General features: G+C 43.5%; 1 long non-coding RNA gene across 3 annotated transcripts; it reads left to right on the top strand.

The window, feature by feature from the left end:
* Positions 1-412: 412 nt before the first annotated feature.
* On the top strand, positions 413-5,930 carry LOC128821989 (uncharacterized). Of its 3 annotated transcripts, none has more exons than XR_008441303.1 (4): positions 413-1,170; positions 1,933-1,998; positions 2,651-2,772; positions 5,854-5,930. It is a non-coding gene; the product is annotated as an uncharacterized LOC128821989 (long non-coding RNA). The 3 variants fall into 3 exon arrangements; XR_008441302.1 differs by lacking the exon at positions 5,854-5,930 and adding an exon at positions 3,381-3,551; XR_008441301.1 differs by lacking the exon at positions 5,854-5,930 and adding an exon at positions 3,022-3,551.
* Positions 5,931-10,759: the final 4,829 nt, after the last annotated feature.

The following is a 10,759-nucleotide window of genomic DNA, read 5'->3' as shown; positions in this document are numbered from 1 at the left end:
GGGGAAAGGGAGCCCGGGGAGGGGGGAAAGGGAGCCCGGGGTGAGGGGAAAGGGGTGGCTGGGATGAGGGGAAAGGGAGCCCGGGGTGGGGGGATGAGGGGAAAGGGAGCCCGGGGAGGGGGGAAAGGGAGCCCGGGGTGAGGGGAAAGGGGTGGCTGGGATGAGGGGAAAGGGGTGCTCGGTATGAGAGGAAAGGGAGCCCAGGGTGAGGGATTAAGGAGTACCTGGGATGAAGGAAAGAGTGGGACAGAGCTGAGGGGAAAGGAGGGCCGGGGATGAGGAGAAAGGGCGTGTGAGGATGTAGGGCCGGCGGTGAGGTGCTGAGGGGAAGAGGGTGCTTGGGGTTAGGGGAAAGAAGTGTCTGGGGCTGAGGGGATTGAGGTACCAGGGGTGAGAGTAAGGGAGTATTGGGGATGAGAGAGTGGGCTGCCAGTGCTGAGGGGAATCATGGAGTGGTTTGGGTTGGGAGGGACCCTAAATCCCAACCCTGTGTAAGAAACTTAAACCTCCCACTGTCCCAGGCTGCTCCCAGCCCCTCCAGCCTGGCCTTGGGCACTGCCAGGGATCCAGGGACAGCCACAGCTGCTCTGGGCACCGTGTGCCAGGGATTCCTTCACCAGTCTTCACCAGTTTGAAGCCATTCTCCCTTGTTCTGCCACTGCCTGCCCTGGTACAAAGTCTCTCACCAGCTCTCTTTAGACCCTTTAGGTACTGGAGGGTGCTCTCAGGTCTCTCCATAGCCTTCACCTCTCCAAGCTGAGCAGCTCCAGTGAAGGGGATGCTGGTAATGTCCAGGGCACCAGGGACTGGATGTTCCCTCCACTCCTGCCCCAGGACTCCTGAGGCAATCTCATGGCTTGGCACCAGCCACTGCTGGCTTTGGTGTGTCCAGTGTCACTGAAATGCCTCAAATCTGGCTCATATTTTCATTTTTATTTCTCTTTTGGAGTCTTGCCCTCTGGTGTTGTTACCAATTTGACATCCCAGCAGATGCATCCAGGGTAGACACGTTCCCCATTCCAGAGGCAGTGGAAACAGTGGCACTTCCAGCATGGATGTTTTGATTCCCACCTCTGTGGCCATGGCCCTGGTCACATATTCCTGCAGCAGTCAACAGCTCAAGAGCCCATAGAGAGCTCCTTCTCTTACCTCCTCCTTCTCACATGGCTGGTAAGGATATTGCTGCCCTTGCACACTGTGAAAATACAAGCTCTGCCGAGGAAGAGCAGAGCAATCGCTTCTGAGCTGTCAGGAAGGTCAAGGTTTTACTTTTGACACAGTGTTATTGCTGCAGAAGGCTCAGCCAATTTGGGGATGCTCAGTGCCTGGGCTTGTCAGCTGTTGGCGAGGCAGATGTGTTACTGCAATGTAGCAGAGGGTATAAACCAAAAATGGTTTTCAGGAAAGAATGCAAGGCTTGTATTTGACTACTGTGCTGCGTGGTTTCAATGCAGCAGCAGGACTGTTTTCTGTAGCCCTTCCTTACAATCCTTCCTCTTGGTAATTACAGTTCCAGAGGGGGCTTCCCGTGTTTCTCAGAAGTTCCCATGAGTTTACATCGTGAACACTTGTTCATTTAAACATTGTTAAACATCCAGCTTTAGCCTGTGACAGCCAGGAAAATTTGAATTTTAACCGAGTTTGTCGGTGCAGTAGAGGTTCTCTTCCCACATGGTCTGTTACTGTCACTGCACTGCTATAGCACTATCTCTGTTTCTATGCACATACTCTTTTTATCAAGCAACACCATGGCTGTATCATCTCACTTGTTACATTTCAGAAGATACTGGCTCTGAAAATCAGAATGTTGTGCTATTCCCTACATTTATTTTCATTCTGTTGCTTCAGAAAAAAAAAAAAGGAGAAAAAGAAAAGAAAAAAGAAAAAAAATTAAATTACTGGCCTTTCTCTCCTTCTGTGGCTTCTGTGAAGGGAAAAGCGAGACTGTCATGGCAGTGAGACACCTTGGCCTTGCTGTCTGAAGAGGGTCCGTAAAAGGTTTGCACCCAGTGTTTTCTCCTCCCTCAACTGCTCCATCCAGATGGCAACACCTCAAATTATCAGTTTCTCACACTGTGGATCCTAGGTGCTAGAAGAAAAGGTCTGTAAACAGAACTAAACATTTTCCTGTTTAAAAACCCTTACCTTACATTTTGCCTGCCTCGGCCAGTAATTTGTTTTCAGGTTTACCTTGTCACGCTCAGGCATTCCCTAGGATAATGCTGTTTGTTGTTCTGTTGAACACAGTCCCAGTGATGAGGGGCCTGGCCTGGTATAGATCTCTTGTTTGCTGTGAGATGAGGAGCTGCAAAGCTGCTGGAATCACGGGCGGGGGGGCAAAGAAAAATCGAAATCTGCTCATGTGAAAAACCTGCAGCGTTGTGGGGAGCGTGTGCTTGGGGTGAGGGCAAAGAGGAGCAGCTGGAGCAAGGGAAAGCTGCTGTTTCAAAATCACACCTCTGATGTGCACGTAGCTCTTGGCCTTCAGGGAAGGATTAATTCAGGGGGAGTCCTTTGGGGAACAGGGATACAAATAAGCAGTGCCCACGGCAGACGCACCTGGGCAGTGCAGCCAGGGAACTCGCACTCCAAAATGAGCTCTCCCGAATGATTCTCTGCTTTCACAAGCTGCATTTCCTCTGCCCTCCAGCTACAGAGATAGAAGCTAAAGGAGCGTAATGGACTGCAAAGGAACCACTGAAGCTGACTCCTGTAGTTTCTTACACAGCCTCCATTGGACTAAAACAGTGTTTTACAGCTTTTGGTGCTCAGGTAATTCCTGCCAAGTCAGTACTGGTCTCCTTTCATAGCTGAAAAAGAGAAATTAAGCTGCTGGCCCCAGTGCGGTGGTTTCAGTTTGAAACCGGGTAGAAACATTACTTTTGTGTCGTGGTTTTGCTTTGTTAATTTCAGATTTTACTAATTTTGAGATTTCCTGGCTAATGTATTAAAGAGTGTGGTGGGTTTGGTGTTGGTAAATTATTAGTGTTTCCCACTTGAAAAGTACTTTCTGTGGCACAGCTACAGCAGCATCTGTGGAATCACCGGGGTGCTGGACCTAAGGCAGCCTTTGTGGAAGCACCTTTTGTGCATCTTTTCCAGTTAATAAACGACAAGCTCAGTCTTAGATGTGAATAAATCTGTACAGTAAAGCCATTAGAGCTGGCAAGAAGTGTTCGAAAATGCATCATTTTGGGAACGTTTTAAATACAGATGTCAGCTACTGCAGTAAATCAACTGCAGTGTAGAGCTGTGCATTTTGGTAGACAGCATACTTCTATGTTCTAGAAACAAATGTGTTACTGCCTGAAGTTATAAATGTTTTCTGTATGCTTCTTTCATAATCTTAGTTATTTATGGAAAAAGGTGTTTGCTTGCAGGTTTCTTTGGGACACAGCTTGTGAAAATACAACTACTTCTTGTAAAATGAAACTTTATTCTAAAATGTATCCAAAATTGCAAGACACAAGCACCATTAAACAGATAAATAGACATATATTTATATACAGAGAGCATCAAAACACAAAACAATTGTTAATATAATTCTTATACCATTTTAATGAGTATCCATCAATAAAACTTTACAATTTAAAGGAGACTTTTCAGTTGCAAAACAGTTGTAAAATCATATGTATAAATTATGTTTACTACAATTCCAATAACAGAGGCAAAGTAAAATACAAAAATAATAATCAATACTGCAAATTCAAATACAAACCCCAAAAGTAATGCTGCACAGGTACGTATGTACACTGGATGAATTCATGCAGCCAGGCAGTGCAACAAATTAACTGCTGAGTTTAACTTATCACAAAATGGAACCACCATGTCGAAAAACAGAAGAAAATATACTTTTGTAATAAATCATAGTGCATTTTGAAGTTAGACTTTATAAAATGATTGTTGAGTGATATACTTCTAATATTCCCCATGTGATCTGAGATCCCCCCAACTCCTTTTTTCACAAAATAAAATACAAATGACAAAAGCTAAAAACCCCACTGTAGAACAGAGTCTGATGTACTGGTACCATCGTGAACGCATTTGTTTTAATTCTCGGTATCAGACTTGTTTGCAAGTGTCCATGTCCACAGGGACACAAGTTTTTCCTTGCTACCAGAAGTAAATCTTTCACGCTCCAATGCTATCTCCATAAACTGCATCTCACACGATGCTTAGACTGCACTGGTTTGAAGAGACACAGCTGAGCCTTGAAAAAAGAACCCTTAAATCCCTATGAAGCACAGAGAGTGTAAATGGAGGATAGAGAGACCTCATTATTCCTGAAGCTCCTATCCCTAATTGCTTTAATTACATAAACAGAGATTAACATAAGAGGCTTTTATGGCTTGGGTGAAATTTCTGCTAATTTGCTGGGCAAGTGCAAAGCCCGTGTCTCTCCAAGAGCTTTGCCTTTCACAGTGCAGAGGGCTACAGACTCTTTTGGTTGGTGAAAGGAAGCCTCAGGTAACTATATAGAAAAATACCTCTGCAGTGAAAATGTGGTAAAGAAACAAAAAAATCAAAACAGAACCTCTGGAAAACTGTGACTTCTTGTGTAACAAAAACATGGCTGTCACCTTTCAGGTCTGTGTTGGTTGGTATAGCATGAACACATAGATAAAACTGGTTAAGTGTCAAAATTATATGAGATACAATTACACAGTCTGACACTTTTTTCTTAAAATCTTAAGTGATAAGCACGCTCAGTGTTTTCACTAGGAAATTACTGCTAAAATGCTACATTTCGTTGCTGAAAAGACATTTATAGCAGCCTGTAAACTACTGAAGAGTTGCTTCCTGCATCCTTTGTGCTTCCAAAACCCCCCTTTGAGCCATCACTAACTTCTGAGTTAATGGGAGTTTTGAGCAAAAAAGGGATGCGGAAAACCACCTGTATTGGGTAAATAATGTAGCAATTTACACAGCTCTTCAGATCTTCCAACATGCAAGCACGTGTAGAGAGAAGCTAAGAGACAGCATGCACTGCAGTGTTATGTCATTGTGCTTATGTCTGCTGAGGGCACTATGGCGTTTTCACTCAGAAAAAACAGAAATGTTAGCCCCAGAAGACTAAAAGAGCCAGTATTGATGAAGCCATCAGCTACTGTTGTAGTAAAGAACACCCCAAAAGAGGGAGGAAGTTCATCTGCTCGTAGCGTATACATACTGAAGCTGAAGAGAATTACAAAGGCACAATACAAGCCTATATTTCTGGTAAATTATATATATTCATAAATTTCTGCTCATACCACCTCAAGATAGTGAATGGTACAATAATAACTGAAGGTACAAATGTTAATTGAAAGTGAAGCTCTACAAATAAAGGACTGTTGGAGAACATAGCTCATTGCTTGCTACATTTCTACTCTTCCCAGGTGGTGAGCTCATCCACCTTTCCTCCACTGGCTGACAACAACATGGTGACCCAGTGAGAAAACTGGAACACTGTCAGGCGACAGACAGAATGGCTTTATGCATCTGAAAATCTGTCAGTAAGTGGCTGCCACAACAATATTTCCCACTGCTTTACCTTTGGCTCAGAATTCACAGAGAAACCAGGAACAGCAACTGGAATTTCATGCCCATTTTCATGCAGAGCTGAGGCTGAGATAATCCATGAAAGTAGCATTTTGGTTAACTTCAGCACTCAAAAATATTGAACAGCAGAGCAGGAAGTGTACCAGCTCATCATAAGAAACAAATCTCAATTTTTCTATTCACAGCTACACAAGATCTGTATCATTTCCAACAGCAAATGACTCACAACTTAGGAAATAAAGTGAATGGATCAATACTGCTCTTGTTAAACTCATAAGAAGTGACATCCACTTTTGTGTGATAAAATTACAGGGCAGCTGTGGAGGCGACTGCTGTCCCAGCCCAGCTCTGAGAACGTGGACACTTGATGAAGGTGAAAGGTGCAGCTACAACATCTCAGTTTTCACCCTGAGCTGTTCCTTAGCTCGCCACAACAACTGGCACAACTGCTGTCAGGATTTCGTACCAGCAGGTAATGGGGAAGCTGTCAAGGGGAACCAGAGGAGGAACCTGCTGGAAGCAGGCTCTGCTAACCCACAGTAACGCTGCCTGCAGATCTGCTCTATCTGAAACGGGATATTCCCTCATCTCCAAACCAGCACACCAAATCCCAACACGTTTATCGCACATTTCCCCCCCAAAAACTTATCATAAACTGCCATTACTACATGTATTCTCACAATCCTCAACCAGGACCTCCTAGATTTATTCCTTAAAGCTCTCAGGAAAGGAATCTTTAGCCACACCTGGAAAGTATGAACATTAATACCTTAGTTACAAGCTCACAGCTGAATTTAAAAGCTGCATATGCTATTGCTGGTGTTGATTGATCTATGCAATGGTTTCTCCCTGTGTTGCTTCCAAAGAAAATCAGTGCAGGTAACAAGGAAGCTCTCTCTAACAAATAAAGATGAGGATTCCTAGGCAGGGGTAATCCCTCCACAAATGTTCCAACAGTTTGCAAGTTGAAGCTACAGCTGTTCATTAAAATCGAAGTAAAAATAAAGAAAATAGCACTACAGGGCAGAAATCTCATGCTTGAGATTGAATTCAGAAAGTCATCTGTAAGACACTCAGATTCAGGTTCAAAGGAGCTGCATTATTCTTGCCCATTCCAAGCTCAAATAAATACACTTTTGTGTAGAGGTGTGAGAAGCCAATTGTACACACTTGGATTCATCCCACCTAATTCCAGCCGTTCATCAGTGGTGAGGGCAGATGATGCCATAATGCAATCTTCCAGAGGCATCTCCACTCGTGTCCCTCCTCTGACTCACACACGAGACCCAGGCTGGTCATTTTTAGCCAGCTGAAATTAGGGCAGGATGAATCAGGCCACAGCATGGAGCGGAAACAAGTCTGATGTGGTGGCACAGTATCACCACGACAATCCAGTCTGTCACAGCCCTGTCTGAGGCTCCCAGCCAGACACGCTTTGGGTCAGTGTCCCACACCACCCATGCCTTGGGAGCTCACGGTCTGGCAAGGAGCTCATCACACGTTACACAGTGAGGCTTGAGTTCATGACGATCCCCCAAAGCAAGGCCCCGGAGCCACCTGGGGTGGCAGCGCTGCCAGGCAGCTCTGGGGCACAGGGACTGCAGCCCTCCCAGATACCCCAGAGGCTGCCCTGGAGAGTTACACACCAGGTCTGGAGGGGTTTGCAGCCGGAGTGGTTACTCATCCTAACACAACACGCACACATGTCCACGTATCCATGGTGCTGTGGGAGTTCTGCATCCCCACGCCTTGGCTACGGCGTGGGCTGGCTCTTTGCAGGAGCTGTCGGTAATGAGGATGAAGCACACACTGAGGAGAAATACAGCGTTCTGAAACACACATTTGTGAGATCCCCAATAGTATCAATAGTAACGATTAAGGTCAGAGGCAGTATCAAGTTTTGCATGCACTTTCTACATTAGTATTTATATAGACAAGTTTCATTCTTGCTGGTTTGCAAAATTACTGAGGTTTCCTTTACTTCCAGAGACTGGAACATTGAACATTAGTTTCATTTATGATGTTGAAAGTCATTCTTTGTCTAAAATACACCTACAAATACTTGGGATTATGGGACAGGGATTGCCTTGTTGTTCTCTGTAAAGGGATGAAGTAACTGTAGAAATATTTTTTTAATCTTAGAAATACAGGGAATTTATCTACAAATCAGACTGTAAGCATGAGGAACACTTATTGCAAGTTCTCAGTCTTACATGAAAGGATGAAGGTGCAAAGTCATTAAGACTGCCTTGATTCTAAAGATTAGCCTACTTATTTAATTAAACTATCAATAGAAACACAGAATTTAAAGTAATCCAAGTAAGAATCCCCTTCAACTTTCCAAGCTTCTTCACTTTTCCCATCATTGCCTTTCAGACTAGACAGGACTTGAAATTCTGATGTCAGAAACCAGCAAAGAACACACAGACATTTTCAGGCCTTTGTTGTATATCATAAAATACTGTAAAAAAGAATGCAGAGTCCCAGAATTCAGGTTATTTTTCTCTCTTGGTTACCAGGCAGAGAGTTCAAATCTCCGTAAAACACCACCTCAGGTAAAGCCTGCGGTGGGTGGAGATGAGGACACAATGCAGAGGCAGGTCTGTGCCTCGGGTATGCCCCTGGAGATGGGCTTCTGTCTTGGCACTGCTGCAGTTTGTGGGGAATAAAAAAAGACAAACCAGCTCACACATCTTTGTAAGGCAGCAGCCTGCCCAGGTGCTGTGCCTGGGGCACCCCTTTGCCAGGGGACACTGCACAGGTGTGACACCTCTCAGGTGCGCAGGCACAGGCACCTGGGACACCACAAAACCTGCAGCTGCCTGCTCCAATCCAACCCCGAGCTCTCAGAAAAGGATATGAACTGGGTTGAATTCTCTTACAGTACATTTAATATTTTCTGTAAATGGCTTATAGATCTGCTGTTTGAAATAAATTCTGAAACCACTAAGCGTGCTTAACAGAGCTTCAACTCTATGTGGACAGCGAGTTCAGAGGACAGAACAAGGACTGTTGCAGTATATAATACACATGGCTGTACAGTCAAATGCCACCTCTTGCTCCAAAACAAGAATTTACAGTAGCAAGCAGTGGTGGCAAGATTTCTTACACAAAACCTACAGAAATTTACAGGATATGCATGGATCACCGAGGTTATAACACCAGCAATAGACAACACAGAGTATCTTGTGCAATGTGAACAAAGTTGACAGTAGTTTACCAATGCTGTAAGTAATTCACATAAATATGTTAACCCACCAGCTAACAAATCCTCCTCTTCCCACCAGAACCAGATGTGTGTACAGAAATCCATAAAAACAAAAGTGGTTTGTTTTTGTAGTTTTAGCCAAACATGCACAAAGTAGATGCACTCCAAGGGGATACTTGCAAAAAAAAACCAGAAAAAAAACCCTCAAAACCGGTGTCCAAGCACACACAGCAATTGGATTCACGCTTCTCAAACAGCCATGACAGAGCCAAAGTGTATTTTACGGATGCTTTTTGTCCTGGAAAAATAGTAATATAAAAATTTGCTTGATTTATAACTGACAGAAAACTCCAGCTTTACTCACACCACTCTTCTGTGTCTCTAATTCTAGCCCTAATTCATTCCAGTCCTACTTTAGGAACTTGTGTTCTCTTCCTTATCCATTAATGCAAATGCAAATCAAATCAAAACTACAACATAAGCAGAAAAAAAAAAAAAATACTAGAAAAATGAAATTGAAAATAGCTTATACCTGCTTTTGGATGTTATGTTTATTGACAACAATTTAGTAACACCACTTTGCTTTCCCACTAAACCACTGGATGTGCTCTGTGCCTCTTCTACAGAGAGCTTTAGTAAATTCCTACCTCAATTAAATATATCCTGTATTTGGGATTTTATTTTCATCCAATCTGCAAGACAAAAACGAGCCTGTCTTTCAAGCTATTTTCTATCACTGTTAGGAACCATCTTGTCTAATTTGTGAGCATGTGGGATGCTAACTGTCCTGATCTCGAGCAGTGAGAGCTCTCAGGATGCTGCACTGCCACTCCTTATCTGGTGTTACACTCAATTTCTCACTAATGAAATAAACTCTCTACAGCAGAGCTCTAGTTACAGTTATGAACAACCTTCCTGCATGTTTGTTGGGCAAAATGCTCTTATTTTTGTGCAAAGATCTGGCACAGTACATTTATTGGGGAAGTCCAAGTGAGAGAGGGTAAAACATGAAGATTAAAAGAACTGAAGTGAAGCCTAAAATATCCAGTTCATGCAGTGGACAATTTGACTCCTCAGGGATCAGAGCAGTTGTTCCACAACAATACTTTTTCCCATCAAAGGCAATTACTGATGATTTCAGTATCTCTGTAATAGCCCAAACTCCTAGACTGTACAGTCCATTTCCTAGTTCACCCAGGCTATTGTGAACACATCACCTTTCAAAATCCCCATGTTTTGTGCTGTTTCCCTATGAAAACTGATGCTAAAACTGCCAGAATTTTCTCTTAGCAAAATCCAGCCTCTTGTCTCAGCATTGTAAAAATCTTGAAAGGATCCCCAGAACCTAACGGCAAGAAGAGTTGTGCAAGTTCTCAAGAGAACAGCGAGGTAGCGAACTAACACCTTGTTTCTGGTGGATAATTGCCCAGTCCTGAGCCACCTGACCCTGGGAACAAGCCTGCTCGACCACTCGGTCACTCTGCTGAGACCACAGAACCCTGAATCATCCACGCGACACACTGAAAACACTGGCCAGGCAAATCAAACCACTGTTGGTGAATTAGGCTGTGCACAAGGTCACACTATTCAGACGTCAAGCAGTACACTTTTAGGGGATGTGGAAGGGGCTTTCAGCAGGAAGTCCAGATGTATTATTTACAGCAACTAGGCAGCAAATCTCTTTTTGATCTGATTTCCCCAAAACCATGTCTTTCAGCAAATATTTACAATGCTGAAGTAAAATAAAGAGAATAAAAAAAAAGGTGATTTTCTTTTTGTCTCTCCATTTCTTTTGCACACAAAACTGAAATAGTGGCTAGAAAGTGACCATTTCAAATTATAACCGAAAACTGCATTTATTAAATTTGAAAACATGTACCCAAGAAAACCTTTATACATTTTTATGGCAAGTTTTCCTATTACATGAGAGGCTTTCTTACACATTTTAAGCTTAAATGAAGAACAGCAACCAAACAGAAGTTTGGACTAAAACTGCAAAGCTGTTGGCTG

This window comes from Vidua macroura, chromosome Z (assembly GCF_024509145.1).
Source record: "Vidua macroura isolate BioBank_ID:100142 chromosome Z, ASM2450914v1, whole genome shotgun sequence".
Classification (NCBI taxonomy): domain Eukaryota; kingdom Metazoa; phylum Chordata; class Aves; order Passeriformes; family Viduidae; genus Vidua; species Vidua macroura.
Note: the sequence above shows the minus strand (reverse complement) of the source record. Positions and strands in the feature narration are given on the sequence as shown.